Source organism: Dasypus novemcinctus, chromosome 11 (assembly GCF_030445035.2).
Source record: "Dasypus novemcinctus isolate mDasNov1 chromosome 11, mDasNov1.1.hap2, whole genome shotgun sequence".
NCBI lineage: Eukaryota > Metazoa > Chordata > Mammalia > Cingulata > Dasypodidae > Dasypus > Dasypus novemcinctus.
In genome coordinates this window covers 121,246,581-121,265,404 of record NC_080683.1, presented here as the reverse complement: position 1 = coordinate 121,265,404, position 18,824 = coordinate 121,246,581, and positions in this window count along the sequence as shown.

The following is an 18,824-nucleotide window of genomic DNA, read 5'->3' as shown; positions in this document are numbered from 1 at the left end:
TGCTGAGCAGGGTGGGGTATGTGTGTGTGTGTGTGTATGAATGTGTGCTCATTTTATTTTATGAATCCAAAGTTATTCTGATTCTAAAAAAGACAAAGATCTTTAGGAGAAAAAGATCAATAAGCCTCATGAAGAAAATGCTCACACAAATTTCCAAACGATATCAAATGAAAAATAATAGGAATAATTTATCATGAGAATTCGAGGTTTATTTTCAAGATTTCAAGTTTAAATTAACGTATTTAAAGTCACTATAATTCATCATATAAAATGATAAAAGTGTAAAACCATATGAATATGTTAATAGTTGAGTAAAAATCATTTGACAAAATCCATTGCCATTCAGGATAAATGCCCATAAGAGAGGAACAGAAGAGACAATTCTGAAATGAAGTAAAAATATATTCATTAAAAAGGTACACCAAACATCATACTTAATATTAAAACTCTGTATGCTTTCCCCTACATTCTACTACAAAGCAAGGATACCTGCCCTTACCTTTTCTGTTCAGCACTGTACCAGAAGTCCTTGTTGCTGTTCTATAGAACCTCTTTAAGGGACAATATCAATGGTACTGACAATACTAAGTGTTGGAGAGGTTATGGGGCAACTGGACATGCATATATTCTTGAAGGTATTAGAAAATTGTACAACCACTTTGGGAAAAAATGTTCATCAGTCTCAAGTGATCTCACATTTTATGACCCAGAAATGTGAATGATGACAAAAGGGCATTCACAAAATTTTTCATGACAGCATTATTCATAATAGCCCCAAACCAAAAGCAACCCAAGAGCCATCAAGTAGTGAACGGAAAAATAAACTCTGGTTCATATTGTATGATTCCACTTATCCAAAACGTCCACAATAGACAATCCATGGGAATAGTATGTTAGTGGTTGCCAGGGCCAGTGGGGAAGGGGATGTGGGAATTGTCTGCTGAAAGGTATAGGGTTTTGGGGGTTTGTTTTTGAGATGATGAAAATGTTCTAAAAATAGATAGCAGTGATGGTTGCCCATCTCTGAGAATATACTAAAATCCACTGAATTTAGAAACTTTAAAAGGTTAATTTTATGTTATATGAATTATATCTCAATCAAGCTAATAAAATACTTTGTGGAAAAATAATAAGATGGATTTCAAAAGAGCAATTAAAGTGAATAACCTCATAGTGGCAACAATTAAAAACCACAGTAGGGGGGGTACTGGGTTCCTGGCCAGTGGTGCTCTGTCGTGGTCCCTAGGGGAGCAGCGACAGTCTCCCAGGTACAGTGGTGGGGACCGGGAGGGAGTGAGGGTTCAACAGTGAGCCCCTGATACTAATGACTATGCTTGTGAGCTGATAAACCCAAAATAATAACAAGGCCTAGAGCAACTTTGTGCCTGGGAATTTCCTTCTGTCAGCCTTCATGTTACTCAAATGTGGCCAGTCTCGAAGCCAAACTCAGCATGTAAATGCAATGCCTTCCCCCCAGCGTGGGACATGACACCCGGGGATGAGCCTCCCTGGCAACAAGGGACCACTATCAACTACCAACTGATGATGCAACTGGAAAATGACCTTATACGGAAGGTTCAATGCGGATCAGCAGAATATCCATGTCTACATAAAATACCATGACTTTAAAATGCTGTTTGACCTAAAGTAAGGGGGAAATGGAAAGGAGAAATGAGTTTATATGGCTACGAGTTTCTAAAAAAGAGTCTGGAGGCTGGCAGAAGGTTTGCCCTCATGCACAACTGAGCAGAGTCAGAGAGACAGATAAAGCAGATACAACCCCCAGATATTGGTTCCTTTGAGGGCTAAAGAGACCCATGGGAGTTATGGTCATGGCCGATGGGGTTAACTACCAGGGCAGATGGCCCCTCTTTGGAAATGGTGTTTATGTGTGATGAATCTGGACTCAGATGGGATCTCCCTTCATAAGACTTTCATGCTAATGTGCTGGAGGTGCAGTTAATGTTGGGGTTTAAGATATATTTAGGGGATTTGAATCTCTGGACTGACAATGTGATAGCCAGATCCTGAGCCTCAACAGACTCCAGCACCTACAATCTGATTTATTGGACTTACCACACTCAGCTAAGATGGAGGTGAAGAAGGACAACCACCACACCATGGAGCCTAGAGTGATTACAACTGAAAATGGGAGGATTGCATCCAGCATCCAGGTGGAATCTGAGCCTCCTCTTGACATAAAGGTGCAATGGACACAACCAATCCAGTGTCCACATAGAAGAGGTGGCATTGGATTGGGAAAAGTGGACATAATGGACAAAGGGTATGGGGAAAGGCAGGAAGAGATGAGAGGTGGAGGCGTCTTCGGGACATGGAGCTGCCCTGGATGGTGCTTCAGAGGTAATCACCGGACATTGTAAATCCTCACAGGGCCTACATGATGGAATAGAGGAGAGTATGGGCCATGATGTGAACCAATGTATATGAGGTGCAGAGGTGCCCAAAGATGTACTTACCAAATCCAATGGATGTGTCATGATGATGGGAACGAGTGTTGTTGGGGGGGGGAGAGGGGGGGTGGGGGGGTGGGGTTGAATGGGACCTCACATATATATTTTTAATGTAATATTATTACAAAGTCAATAAAAAATAAAAAAATTAATAAAAAAAAAAAAATAAAGTGAATAACATACTGGTACTCACCACGATATGAATCAATCTCAAAAGTATTTTACTGTAAAGTGAGCCAGAACAGAAGAGGGCATACTATATTGCTCCAATGATATTAATTCAGTATCAGTTCACTGATGATAAATAATCACAATAGCCAGGATAGAAATCAGATTACCTGGAAGTATTCTGGAAGGTGGTATAGGTGGGAAAGGAGCATAAGTTCATCTTAGGGAAATGTTTTCTATCTTCACCTGTTTGGTTATTATATCACTATACATATACATGAAAATGTCTGAGTCATGCACTAAGGATTAATACATTTTATGCAAGTTATTGTGGGTATAGTATCCATCAGAAAAGTCTACACAATTTGTTATTCTGTGAAAATTTATAGGTATTACATAAAATAACACCTTTGGAAAACTTCAGTGATTTTATTTAGTTTCAACATTATCGTTAGCATTTCTGTACTTAACCTTTTATCAATAATGGTTATACTGCAAATGGTGTGATGTCACACTGCTTCCTCATCATGACCTTGGTGAGCCCCTGGTGGAAACAAGCTTTCTGGAAAAACAGAACAGTTTCAGGCTTAAGGGATATCATTTGTTGCTTTAGGTAATACTTTTCCTCCGACACTTTTTAACCTTTCCGAAAGGTAAAAACGTGTAATACTGGAGTTATGTGCAATGAACTACTTTTATAGCATTATAAGTGAAAAGTATTCATCAAAATAAATTGTATGAGAAGTTATAGAAATATGACTGCAGTAAAACTTGAAAATATATATATAGTCCTCAGGATAGGGGAATTTTTCTTAAGTAATTCACATACTAAAGAGTTTGGTCAAAACTTTCAACTGAGAATTGAGTGGATCTGTTTTGTGTTGTTTGTTCTGCCTGCTTCCAATTTCTCTCAGCTGAAAAAAAAATCCTTTTATGAATTAATTAAAGCTTTCCAGAATGAAAATAGGAGGTAGAGAGCTGAAGGCTAGAATATGTGCCCAGGATTTTGTAGTTTAGATAGTTTGTTACGACGAGAAATTAAATGTTGAAATGTCCACTTCTTCCTGGGCAGTTTGGACCAGATCCATACCTGCTTGCTTTAGAACACTTGCCATTTAAATCTGTTTTAAATCCCAAGTAGCCTCCATTTTTAACATTGGAAACAAGAGGGAAAGGTTCAGAAATCTGGAAATAAGAGCCCTGCAAACCATTGTAATATATGTATTGTATTGTATTGTTTATTTATTTTTTATTTCTCTCCCCTTTCCTCCCCCTCCCAGTTGTCTGCTCTTTGTGTCCATCCCCTGTGTGTTCTTCTGTGACCGCTTCTATCCTTACCAGCGGCATGGGAATCTGTGTTTCTTTTTGTTGCGTCATCTTGTTGTGTCAGCTCTCCGTGTGTGCGGCGCCATTCCTGGGCAGGCTGCACTTTCTTTCATGCTGGGCGGCTTTCCATATGGGGCGCAATCCTTGCACGTGGGGCTCCCCTATGTGGGTGCACCCCTGCACGGCAGGGCACTCCTTGCGCGCATCAGCACTGCGCGTGGGCCAGCTCCACATGGGTCAAGGAGGCCGGGGGTTTGAACCTCGGACCTCCCATGTGGTAGGCGGGTGCTCTATCTATTGGGTCAAGTCTGTTTCCCTATGTATTGTATTTAAATTCAAGCCTGTTCAAAGGAGTGTTTACTTCTGTGGCAAAGACCACAATTTCTTGAGTAATTGATTTTCATGAAGACCCATGAGTAATAAATGTGATTCAATTGACAGTGACTAAATGTGACTTGATATTAAAGAGTTACAAAGAATACAAGATAAAATTCTTTCCAGGGCAGCATCTAGGAAATACCTTCTTCAGAGCTCTCAATTTAATCTTTGAGGCACTGGAGAAATTAATTTGACTAATGGGTGAATTGTCATTCTCAAAGGATTTACAGTGAGTAACTCAAAATTGGATTATGATCATTAATATTAACACCAAGAAAGTTATAACTTTTAACACATTATTCATCAACTCCTGCGATTTTCTGTCATTTTTAGTTACTTGTTCTTAAAAACTGTCTAAATGTGTAGAAGAAAAAAACTCCTAGAAAATATGGTACTGGAGTGAGTGGGACACACAGGATACCTGTCATGGTGTCATACTTGGTGAATCCAGAGTGACTTAAGTTTTAGATGGTAACTTAAACCATACCCATGTGCATTCTTTGGCCAATGGTTTGATTTAGAGCAAAAGCTTATTCCACTGAGATTTGCTCTTCGCATTTCTTGCATATCCATATCTGTTGACCATGCCTAAATGTCACTGGAGTTGTAATCTGATGATAGAATCCTTCTTTTGTTTTACTAGTAAGCCCTTATATTAGGGTGGCTCCTAATGTGAATGCATTTTTTCACTGCATTCACATAACATGAATACTCCTAATGTGAATACAGTCACAATAATATCTTGCCTTGAAGACACGGAGCCAATGGAAGCAGAGGGGCATGGATTTGAGGAGAGCAGATGACAAGTCGCTAGGATCTCGGCCCCCTGGGCTGTTCTCTGTTCACTGAGGAGCATTTAAAGATGAGTTTATCTGGCAAAACCACTACATGAATGCCATTAAAGAGCATCTACAGTATAAGCTAATAGTAAAATAAGCCACAACTTTCCATTATATAACTTTATTGGATATGAAATCTTTGATTCAAGTTTGACCAAATTTTAGAGTATTTTGGAAAGTTCTAACATAGGGAGTGGTCAATATCCTGTTAAATGACAGTTGTTTATTTATTTATTAAATATCTGGGAACTTGGAAGACAAGAGGTTAAAGTATACTCAGGAGAGCAGGGAAAATAAATGGGGAAGCAAATGAAACATGGCTTGTCTCTTCAAGTTGCTAAAACGCTCCATTTGTTGAGCTTCATTGGCAATTGCTTTAGCTTCTATTTTCATATTTTCTCCTGTAATTTTGTCTCATAGCATATGTCCAAAAATTTGGTTATCCATTATGCAAGAAAAAAGTGTCTATTTTTCATTTCTTTGCTGTTGTTTCCTGTAATGCTGTATCCTCTCAGTTTAAAAAAGTATAAGATATGGGTGTTTTTAAAACTCTATCCATTTGCTACTCTAGCAAACCTAACTACAGAGAGCATAAAAGTAGCAAATATTTTAGATAAGCTTAGTGTTATTTTAATTTATTTTTAGAGAGAGAAGTTGTAGGTTTACATTAAAATAATACAAAAATACAGAGTTCCCATATACCCCCCCTCACATACAGTTTTCCTTATTATTAACCCTTTGCATTAGTGTGGCACATTTGTTAATTGCTTTGCAGAAGATGGCTCTGCCAGTATTTGCTAGCTGTTCAAAGATTCTCAGGGAGAACAGCACTTTGGAGCATCTTATGCTGTCACCTTGGTCAACCAGCAGTTTAGAATTATTTTATAAAATATGTATAATTACTTCTCTGTCCACAGTATACAAGAATAGTAATTACTTAGTGTTTTCTATGCACTAATCTTAGCTGCATGTAGAGATTTGAAGATCTATGTTCATGTGTTGGAAGGTGAAAGTGAGATAAAATATGGCAACTAGACAGAATTACAAAAAATAAGTTTTAATTTGCATTATAAGTTAAATCAAAAAGTTACTAACTGGAGAAGTGGAATATCCCAAAAGATGTACTGAACTTCAGGATATAGATTTGAAGATTAGATGCTAATTCTAAGCAGAAGATTTTAGGAAAATCTCTTAGGTAATCTCAGAGCTCCAGAGTACAGGAAAGAGTACAGGAAAATGAAAGTCATCTATATGTGAAAATTTACTATGCCTAAGAATCCTACAGGCTGCTCATTAAATATGCATATGTCTTGTTTCCTGTCTCAGATTTTCTAATTCAGCAGGTCTGTAGAGATGTCAAGGAATTTACGTTTTTAATACTATAATATTAGCTTCAATAAAACATAATCTCTATGAAAGCAAGAAAAATGGTTTGGAACTACTTTTTCTTCACTAATATGTAATCAAAACCTAGAGGAGTTACTAGAATGTAGTATCTGTTCAATTCCTATTTGTTGAATAAAGGAATGAGCAAAGGAACACATATTTTAAAAGTTGACTATAATTAAAATACTAGCATTGGCACTAGAAAGTAGACAGTAATTCAGACAGCAAATCCACAGCATCTGGCTTTGCCTATCCAGCCTCCCTTCCCTCGGGAGACAGCACACTCCCGTCCACAGCGCTCTTGCATAGTTATTGTGGTAAGGGGCTGGTGACCCTCCCTTCCCCCCCACCCCCGCCATCTTACTAGGAATAGGCACTGACTCAGCCTGAGAAGGCCATGGTACTCCCATTCCACATGACAGGTTTAGTAATGGGCACCTGAACTAGACAGTGTCATGGATGGGTGGGGTTTCCATGTGTCCTTTGTGTCATCAGGTGAAGACAGCCTGTGTTGAAGAGTTAAGCCTATGAGTCTCCAAAAAAGAGTCAGTAGGTCATCAGAGGGGTTGTGCTTACACACGCTTCAGCAGGGTCCCTGAGACAGCCAAAGTAGATACAACCCCAGGAACTGATTTTCCTGAGGGCTACAGAGACCCACCAGTTCTATGGTCACGGCAAACGGCTCTGGAGTTCAGTGCCATGTCAGTTGGTCTCTTTGGAGTTTGTATTCCTGAGTGTGGAGTTGGACTCAGATGTGACCTTTCTACACATGCCTCTCCTATCACTTTTACTGGACCTGTTGTTGGTGCTGGGGTTGGTATATACTAAGGAGACCTGAATCTCTATGCCCATGTGACAGCCAGGTCCTCAGCCTCAGCAGACTTGCAACGCCTACCCTCTGGTTTATTGGACTTACCCCGGCCAGCAAACAGGGAGGTAAAGAAGGTCAACCACCACACCAGGGAGCAAAGAGTGCCTACAACTGCAAGCAGGAAAATTGTACCCATCATTCATGTGGAATCTAAGCCCCCACTGGATATAGAGGTGGAGTGGACATATAACCATCCCAAGGTCCACAGGATGGAGGAATAGAGTATGGATTAGAGTGGATTTACTGATATTCTATTATGGAACTGTTGTGATTAGTAATGGAAGAAATTATAGCACTGATGTGGAGAAAGTGGCCATGGCTGCTGCTGAGGGTAGGGAGAAGGAAGGAGAGATATGATGTAGGGACATTTTCAGGGCTTGGAGTTGTCCTGGATGGTACTGCAGGGACAGATGCTGAACGTTGTATGTCCTGCCATGCCCACGGGGTGGACTGGGGAGAGTGTAAACTACAATGTAAACCATGTGGCCATGTGGCACATCAGTGCTCCAAAATGTATTCACCAAGTGCAAAGAATGTCCCATGATGATGAAAGAGGTTGTTGATATGGGAGGAGTGGGGTGAGGGGGGTGGGTGATACAGTGGGACCTCTTATATTTTTTAATGTAACATTTAAAAAAAATAAAAAGAGAGATAAATAAAAGAAGAATTAAGCCAAACTGAAGAAAGCAGAGCCTGGAGATGGGGAGATAGAGTCCTCTTCAATATTTGTGTGCCCTATAACTATTCCTGAAATCAGATGCTCCTGTTTAGTTACATGACACAATGTATTTAATTGTTTGATTGAGATAGTTTGAGTTGGGATTCTGTTTTCTTTAAAAAAAACCGGATGGTTTAATATACCAGAAATGGACACAAGGTTTATCCTCAACCATGGAGTTTAAATTCGTTAAATTCTCCCCATATGCATCTGTGTGCTGATTCTGCACATGAAGACTTACAGGCTTCAGCTATGGGAAATGTTATTGCATGAATGTAAACCATGAAAGCTGAAATGTTCAAAGGTTCCCATTAGGCCCAGATCTGTATTTGTGATATCCTAACTCTCAGTTCTTTCTCAACAAGGGTATTTTGTAAAGCATCTCTTGGTATTTTAGAAAGGTCTGAGGTCATTTATATCCTAAAGCACATGAATGTTATCTCAGAGAGTTTGTTAGCAGTAGCAGAGCTTTAGATGATACTTAGTTATTAAATACAAAAATTTCTTCAGTAAAAATATATAAAAGAAGAGACATTATTTGGAGATTTAGTGATATCATGATTTCCCAGCTCAAGATTTAGGTGTTACATTTTGCAATTTATATTTCATTGGGACCTTATGCATACTGGCAGAAAAAAACTAGTGATACATCATCTAGGCAATAAGTATTATATGATTGCTAATATTTGGTTATTATGAATTTTCAGAGCTATTTTCAACTTATCTTTATCAAAGAATAAGGCATTAGATAGGTTTTAAATAGAATATTAATTGCCAGTGAACTAGCATTTTAGTTCATTCAATTAATACTTAGTGCCCATTTCCCAAAAAGATATAAATATGCACATAGATGGAGGCAGAGGCAGAGGCATAGACAAAATATAACATGTAGGTGGATATACTGATTACTGCTGCTGTGTAACAAATGACCCCAAAACATAATAGCTTAAAATAACAGTGTCATGTCATACCATTTCAAGGGTCAGGAATTTTGAAGCACTTAGTTTGGATCAGGCACGACCTCTCATAAAACTGTATTCAAGATGGTGGCCAAACCTGTGGTCATCTGAAGGCTTAACTGGGCGGGGGGTACTTCCACTTTCTGGATGACTTTCTCACATGGTAGGCAAGTAGTTCCTCAATGTTGGTGAGATACCTCATTTCCTCATCACGTGGTGCTCCCCAATTGACTGTTAGAGTGTCATCACAATGTGGCAGCTAGTGTGTCCCAAAATGAATGAGCCACCCCCAATTTCATTTTGAAACATGGCTACAAAATAAAATGAACAAACAAAAACTCCTGACAAATACTACCTGCGGTTTGTGTCAACCTGGAGGTACAGCCTTACCACCAGGACTGAACAGAGCTTCCCCCTGGCTCTCTGATTGAATTTAACATAGCAATGTCACAGCAGGGCCGTATCTCCACAGCAATATGTAATACCTGGTTTCCAAGTCAGCAATTGAGGGCACAGGGTGCCACCTGGAGACAATGAAAGATATAAAATAAACACACACAAAAAAGGAAAGGAGAGGTCAAGTATAGGAACACAGAGCCAGTGAGAAGGACAAAGAAGGGGGAAAAAACAATACCAGCAAAGCAAAAACAGTATCTTTCTGAAAATGAACCTACAAGTCAAATTCCAAAGCATAAGATGGCATCTACAGCATCTAAAGCTGAGAAAAACAAGAAAACTAGCAACATGAAGATGAATTTCCTCCAGATGAAGCTCTATTTTTAGAGCAGTCTGACCAAGATTAGCATAATATCTTTGTATTAAGATAGAAAACTGAGCACACACATGTATTTTTGTTCCATCCTGGCTTCCCATATGAGCTACAGTAAATGGATTTTAAAAAATACCTCAAATCACAAAGAAAGTTAGAAGAGGAATTAACAAAACTATGACTTTCAAACATTACATCCAACTTCTTTCTTTCTAGATGTGACCCAAAAGGGTAGTTGATTAAAAGAGGTTTAATGTTCAAGAAACCAAGAACAAAGAAGGAAATGTGCGGTATATCAGGTCAGCGAAATGTTATGGTTGATTCTATGACTTCATCTAACCTGGATAATACAGCTCCCCAGCCCCAAGCAAGTGTGGCATAAAGAAAGATTCCCCATAAGAAGTACATAGTTTAGATATCTTCTTGTTGGGATGTTTTTCTGCTTAAAATTAAGCATAAGATCTTCATCCGTTTTTAGCAAACCTCTGACGAAATTCCTCAGAAAATGGACACATATTAGCCCTAGTGAACAGAAGCAACCTTAAGTCTGCTCGTAAGTTGGGAGCTCTTTCTCTCTGCTCTCTAGTATCCTGGCCAGCCTTTCATGTCATCTTCAGGTACCTCCAATGATAGCCTGCTTTTCTTTACCTTATTCTAGTTTTATTTGCCACAAATAAAATAGTAATCTGCCCTATACTTGTATGCGTTCAATGTAATTGTCAAAGTATATCAGAAGTGAAACATCATTTAAGACCACCTAACATCTAACACTCACTGCACGTTACAATCACCTGGGGGACTCAGGTATCCTTCCTATGTCTGGACCCCACTCTGGCCAATTAAATCAGAATCACTGCAGGTGGAGACCATATATCAGATTTTTATTTTTTTTAAAACTCCCCAGGTGATTCTGGTTTAGTCTCATAGTTTAAAACCACTGATCTTATCCCAGCCCCCATTTTACAGATGTAGAAACTGGGGTTTGAACTTAAGAAGGGACTGGCCCCCAATCCACAGAGCCTCTTGTTAAACCTAGGCCTCCTTACTTTTCAATTTTTATGTTTTTATTTTAAAACAAACACTCCCTCTTCCCCCTTTTCCCATAATGTCTAATCTGCTTTCTGTCTCTGCTAGTTTCCTATTTCTAGCCCTCTCTTTTATGTGACATATAATTTTTGTCCTTATGTGCCTTGTTTATTTCACTGGACCTAATGTTTTCAGGTCTTTCCATGTTGCAACATGTCTCAGAACTTCACTTTTTCTCATGGTAAAATAATATTCCATTGTGTGTATGAATGACATTTTGTTTATCCATTCATTTGTTGATGGATACTTGGGTTATTTCTAGCTTTGGGCAGTTTGAATAATGTCATTATGAATATCAGCATGCACATATCTGTTGGAATCCTTGTTTTCAATTCTTCTGAGTACATTCCTAGAAATGGGCTTTGTCATATGGTAATTATATATTTAACTTTTTGGGGAACCTCCATATTGCATTCCACAGTGGCTGCACCATTTTATATTTCCACTAACAATCCACTAGAATCCACTAGATTAAAATTTCTCACCCACATCCTCTCCAATGTTCTTATTTTCTGTTTTTTTCTTCTTATAATAGCCATCTTTGCAGGTGTGAAGTGCTATCTTGTGGTTTTGATTTACATTTCCCTAATGGTTAATGATGTTAAACTTCTTCTCATGTATTTATTGGCTATTTCTTTGTAGAAATGATCTTCATGAATTTATTCCTTTCTAATATTTATTTATAATATCCCAAGGCCATTGGTAATTTGGGATCAAAGTAAATCAAGGTCACAATGTTAATTGTGATTATTTTGTATAATTTTCCAATTTATCTTGTTTCATATTAAATTGGCCAAAGATATTTTTCACCCATTTCCCTTATTAAACTACAACAAAATATTATCACTCCTAACAGAACAGCAGCTAACTTGTCTTATTACTCATTTCTTTCCTATGTTGAATGATAATTGTTTGATCCTTGGTTATTTCTCAGAATTGTTCTGAAAGGAGAGTCACTTTCAACATCACTTAACTGTAGAGTCATTTTGAAACTCTGAATCAGGTTTTTCCAGAAGTTACAAAGACTTCTTAGCATATTTTCTATCTTTGAAACAGAGCATCTGTCTCAGTGTATACCAATTTTGCGGCTGGCAAACAGTCCCTCTTCAAAATTAGAAATATGAGATGTTAATTTTTAAAATAAAATATATTTTCTTTTAAAATGAACCCAAAATTGCATGCAAAAATCATGAGCCCTAGGAGGAGAGACACTGCCAAAGTAAGCCAACAAGAGAAACAGGAAGGACAGAGGAGGGCAATAAAAAGAGCTTATCAGGGGATTAGGCAGACAGGAATCATTTCCCTAAAACCATCAGTTCTTAGGATTGTTCATTTCTTAGGTATATTCTACATTTGTCCTAGGGCTTGTGGAAAGCACTGCAGTGTGATCCATACAGTAGAAGACAGTCATGAAATCTTTAAGGACCCAAATCTCTGCCCAGGTCCTGGTGAACTTCCCCCTATACGGTTGCTCTGAAGTCCGCATAGTATACACCTGCTTAGGTGTGGCGCACAGCATGTGCTTCCTGCTGGGGGAATGTTTGTACCTTCTTCTTAAAGGTTCCAGCATTAAGTGGAAGGTGTGGGAGAATGATATCAAATATCTAATATTAAATGTTCTGTGCCTCGTAGTTGGCTTTTCAACATTCATCAAAAAATACTGAGAATGATTTAGGTAAGAGGCTTTAAAGGCAGATATATTCTCTTGCTAAATAATCAGTAGGAAAATCTTACCCAGCAAAAGGCAAAGGTGAGTGGAATAAAGATTTCCAACTATAGGACATTACTTATGAATGCATATAGGCCCACAAAAAATTCTACTATGTTCAAAGTCAGATACAGGGCACTGCAAATAAGAGAAGATATTTAAAGAATAAAGGCTACCTTTCTAAATTGATCTCATTGATGGGTGTACTAATACTGGAAAATATGTTTGAATATACTAACATTAAAATTTAAAATATTAGCTTCTGAATTTAGATGTTAGATTAAACAAGTGATTTCCTTTTTTAAAAGGAGTCCATCTCTTAACCCATATTGAATATCAGCTCTTCAGCGCCGTTTCATTTAAGGCTGCAATAGAGAATTAGTCCTTGGTGTTTCTGTCACATGGCAGTGCCAGTAGCCATGTCTTCTCCTTTCTCCTCTGGGTTCTGTTGACTTCTGGTTTCTTCCATGGCTTTCTTCCATGGCTTTCTCCAGTTCATAGGATTAAGACCCATATAGATTCAGTTGGTCACACTTTAAAAATAAGCTCATTAAAAGTTCATATTTGCAAAGGGTTCACACAGGACTGGATTAAGATTAAGAACAAGCTTTTCTGGGATATATAACTCAATCTGCCACAGTGTCCAAGATATACCTATTGCCTCTAAATTAGGTCAATTAGGAGGTGGGGAATTTCTTCCAGTTGAGATCAGTTTAGAGAAAGGAACATTTGGTTTGAATCTAAGAGCTCCATTGGGTACAAAAATATAATTTTATAATCAAAATTTTCCTAGATTCTCCTTTGATAATGATACTTTAATAAAACACTTTGGCTAGTAGGGTATATAAAATTATTATGATGTTTAATCACCATCTGTATTTTAATTGTATATGAGAGTGAAAATCAAATGAAATATGCAGCTTAAGAAAAAGGCAATGTGATTTGTAGTGGGTTGCAGTGTAGGGACAAATGATCAGTCTCTGCTATTTGACTTGAGTAAATTTCTTAAGGGTGGATTCTATTTCATGTTCCTTTCTCCTAAAGTAGACAAAATTAGCAGAGATGTTCTGAGAATTGAACAAAAATATACATTTAAAATAATTTAACATATAGTAGGACTCTGAAAGTTTTATTTGTATATTCCGCATAAAGCACTACCTGGGCACTGAGCCAAATGAATGAACTCTCTGTGTTTCTTTATAATCATAAATACATGTGTGACTATGTTTTGAAAATGTGGCTTATAGAAAATGTGGCTGTCACTACTAAGTGATTGATGTAGGCAAGTAAAATATCAAACTTAAATACTTAAGAATTTACATCTAATTTGGGTGGTCATTGACAATTACCAAAATTTGAATGACATGGGAAGCATTTATATTTAAAGTATGCATCAGGGTAATACAAGAGGAGAAGAATAATAAATGCTTAGTTTTGCAAAATTATTGAGGACAAAGTTTTCTACAGCATGTGACCACAGAGGGTGAGAGATGAGGAATAATCCTTGCTCATCAACTGCCTTGAAGTATTTAATATCTCTAAGGAGCAGACATGGCTGAGTATTATTTTAATTATGAAATATGTATATTATAAAAGGAATATCTATAATTTACATGTGTGATTTAAAGAATTATTATAACGCGAATGCAGATTTACCAAATTTGAGCTCAAGGAATATAACAATAACAGATTCTCCTCTACCATGCAAGCCCAAAATTTGTGTTTATCCTTCCCTTTACAGCATTGTCACTTATTACACATTTAATACATTGTCTAATTCTCTTCTTTCATTATGAATTGTTAAACTTTACATGAGTAGAAACATGGTAGCTCTTTATCAATCTATTTACTGATCAATCTGATCTTTTGGGACTTCTCTCTCTCTCATTGTTTGTTCAGTATATCCAGATTAATATTATAGCTTTAGTTTATTACTTTTATTGCCACATGACATTTGTTTCCTGACTATGCTCCAGATTTTTAATTAAATCTTCTATTGAGAGATATTTGTGTTATTCTCAGGTTTATGTATCACATACCGCTGATATGTTCATCATGGGTTATATATGAAAAGTTTTCTATTATAGAGCTGGAGATTAATCTTCAATATTATTGCAAAATGCCCAATTATTTTCCAAAGTGGTTGTCCCGTTTATACTATAGCTATCATGGCTTGAGTGTCCCAATTGTTATACTTCTTTATCAACTACTAGTACTGTAGGCTTTTATATTTATATAGTTCAGTGTATTTGGGGGGTATATAAAATTCTACATAATCATGATTGATCTCTTAACTTATTTGTCCTTTTCTTTATTGACTTTTTAGGATTTAGGAATCCTGAATGCACTCAAGATAATAGAAAATATTTGGGAGCCACATAGTTGATAAGAGTTTAATAAACAGAATTAATAAGGAAATTTTACACTCAACAACAGAAAGACAATCCAACCAAAAAATGGGCAAAAGACTGGAGTAGACAGTTTTCCAAAGAAGATATGCAAATGGCCAAATAAGCACATTAAAAGATGCTCAACACCAGGGAAATACAAATCAAAACCACAACGAGATACATTTCATAGCCACTAGAATTACTACTATTAAAAACTATGAAAAATAACAAGTGTTGGAAAGGATGTGGAGATATAGGAACACTTGTTCATTCTTGGGAATGTCAGATGATGCAGGTTCTGTGGAAGACAGTTTGACAGTTCCTCAGTAAGTTAAGTATAAAAGCACCATATGGCCCAGCAATCCCACTTGTAGGTATATACTCAAAAGAATTGAAAGCAGGAATTTGAACACGTATTTGCCCACCGATACATACTGCAGCATTACTCACAATTGCCAAGGGATGGAAGCAACTGAAGTGTCCATCAATACATGAATGGATGTGCAAATGTGGTATATATGTACAGTGGAATTATATAGCCATGAAAAGGAGAAAAATACTGATATGTGCAACCACAGGGATGAACCTTGAAGCCATCATGTTGAGTGAAATAAGCTAGATATAAAGTACAAACATCGTGTGAGCTCACTGATATAAAATAATTAGAATAAGCAAATTCATAGTGTCAGAAACTAGAATCAGGTTATCATGGGATGGAGAGGGAGTAGGGAATGGAGTGTTAAACCCTAATAGGTACAGAATTTCTGCTCATAGGTAATGGAAACATTTTAGTAATAGATGATAGCGATGGTAGCACAATGTGGTGAATGCAATTAATACTACTGAATTATATATCCGAATGTGGTTAAGGGGGAATTTGAGGTTGCATATAAGTTGCTAAAATAAAAATCATTTTTTATCTTGGTCATGTGATTTTAAAAAAAAATTTAATTATTTATTTCTCTCCCCTTTCCCCCCAACCCCAGTTTGTCTGTTCTCCATGTCTAATTGCTGCGTCTTCTTCTTTGTCCGCTTCTGTTGTTGTCAGTGGTACAGGAATCTGTGTTTCTTTTTGTTGCGTCATCTTGTTGTGTCAGCTCTCCGTGTGTGTGGCACCATTCCTGAGCAGGCTGCACTTTCTTTAGCGCTGGGCGGCTCTCCTTGCGGGGCGCACTCCTTGCACGTGGGGCTCCCCTACACAGGGGACACCCCTGCGTGGCACGGCACTCCTTGCACGCATCAGCACTGCACATGGGCCAGCTGCATATGGGTCAAGGAGGCCTGGGGTTTGAACCGTGGACCTCCCACGTGGTAGACGGACGCCCTAACTACTGGGTGAAGTCCGCCGCCTCGATCATGTGATTTTTGACAAGGCTGTCAAGCCCTCTCAGCTAGGTCAGAAAAGTCTATTTAATAAATGGTACTTGGAAAACTGAATATTCATATTGGAGAAAAAGAAAGAGGAGCCTTACCTCATACCCTATCCAAAAATTAATTCAAAATGGATCAAAGACCTAAATATAAAAACTAGAACCATAAAACTCTTAGAAGATGTAGGGAAACATGTTCAAGATCTTGTGGTTGATGGTGGTTTCTTGAACCTTAGACACAAAGTACAAGCAACAAAAGAAAAAATAGTATATGACTGCCTCAAAATTAAACACACTTTTGTATTTCAAATGTTTGCTAAAAAAGTGGAAAAATAGTCAACTCAGTGGGAAAAAACCTTTGGAAACCACAAATTTGATAAGGGATAGATCTCCATATTACGTAAAGAGATCACACAACTTAATGAGAAAACAATAAGCAACCCAATTTAAAAATGGACAAAAAGATTGAATAGACATTTTTCCAAAGTGGAAATATAAATCACCAAAGGACACATGAAAAGTTGTTCAGCATTACTAGCTATTAGGGAAATGCAGATAAAAACTACAATGAGACCTTATACCATACAGAATGGCCATTTTTCCAAAATACAGAAAACTACACATATATGAGAGAGGAGGTGGATAAATAAGTATACTCCTTCACTGTTGGTGGGAGTAAAAAATGGTGCAGCCTTTGTGGAAGATGATTTGGAGGTTCCCCAGGAAACTAAATGTAGAACTGTCATATGATCTGGCAATCCTGCTGGTAGGAATATATTCAGAAGAGCTGAAAGCAAAGACATGAACATATATTTGCACACTGATGTCCATAGCAGCATTATTCACATTTGTTGAAAGATGGAAACAACCTAAGTGGCCATCAACTGATGAATGGATAAACAAGATGTGGTATATTCATGCAATGGAATATTATTTAGCTGAAAGAAGAAAACAATTAGGGAAGCACATGATAACAAGGAAGAACTTTGAGGATATTATGTTGAGTGAAATAAGCCAGACAGAAAAGGACGGATATTGTATGGTCTCACTTATATAAACTAAATACAATAAGTAGACTTATGGAGTTGGACTATGACATGTAGGTTGGTGGGAGATGGAATGTTGGATAAGAAGGGGAGATGACTCTGGATCCATGTAGAATGTTTTATAAGGTCAAATGTAAATATGTGGTAATGGTTGGACTTGGTAACACACTATAATGAATGTAACAAATACTGTTGACTTATGGATGTGAGTGTGGCTGAAATGAATAGTCTTGGAGATTAATGTAAGGTGGAAGACAGCAGGAGAATAATATAGGGAATGTATAATGATTTTGGAGGTAGATGAGGACTGTGGTTAATAATATAAACACAATAATGTTCTTCTACAAGGTGTTAAGAATGTGCTGATACATGGTAAAATATAATTAAGTAATTTATAGACTATAGTTAGCAAGACTGTAATGTTTTTGTAGTAAAAACAAAGCTGGCGCAGTATTAATGCTAAAGGTTAAAAAAAGAATATGGGGTTTGGTTTTGTGAGATATGAATATGATCAAGCATTTTTTTCTCTTAATTTTTTCAACGATAAGGAGACCTTGTCTATGTCGTTTCACAAGTTTGTATTAATTTGTGTATCTTTCTGAACACTAGAGGAAAAACTGAGTTAGAAGTTAGAATTACATGAGATAAAGTGCTTGCACAGAATTATTTAGGAGTAATGCTTCCATATCTTGTTGAGCTACCTTTTTCTCTTATTTCATTTTTTGAATTTGAAATAGTTAAAAATTTTAAAAATCTTCAAAATCTGAAAAAAGCACATTATTGGGCCAATGGAAAAAAAACTAGAATATGGACTGTAAGTTTTATATCAATGTTAAATTTCTTGAACTTGATAGTTGTATTTAATGTAATAACTTAGTGGTGTACTTGTTCTCAGGAAATGTACCTGGGCACGTTAAGTGATATATACAAACTATTCTCAAATGTATAGCTGCCATGGTTTTCCTCTTGAAGTAGTTTCTCCTTCAATTTCTTCTTTTCATGTCCCTTTTTTGACCAAGCTGACAGTGGTTTTGTTCATACAGTTCTCTCAAAATCCATGTTGGTTTAGCATGCAAGAAGCAGGGGTCCAAGCCATCAGGCAGTAAGACTTTCCGCAAGTCTTTCTGAGATAACTGTGTCTTCAATCCTGACTTACAAGTTCCAAGTTTAGTTAAGTCCTCCAATGAGGCACTTTCTTCTGGGAACTTGATTTCCAGAGGCTTGGAATTTCCAGAATTAGTTTTTGTTTTCTTTGTGCCTGACAGTTCAGTGCTCAGTGTATCTCTCTCATGTAGCATTTTGCTATAAGCTGTAAGCAGAGGCCAAGCTGCAGTCTTCG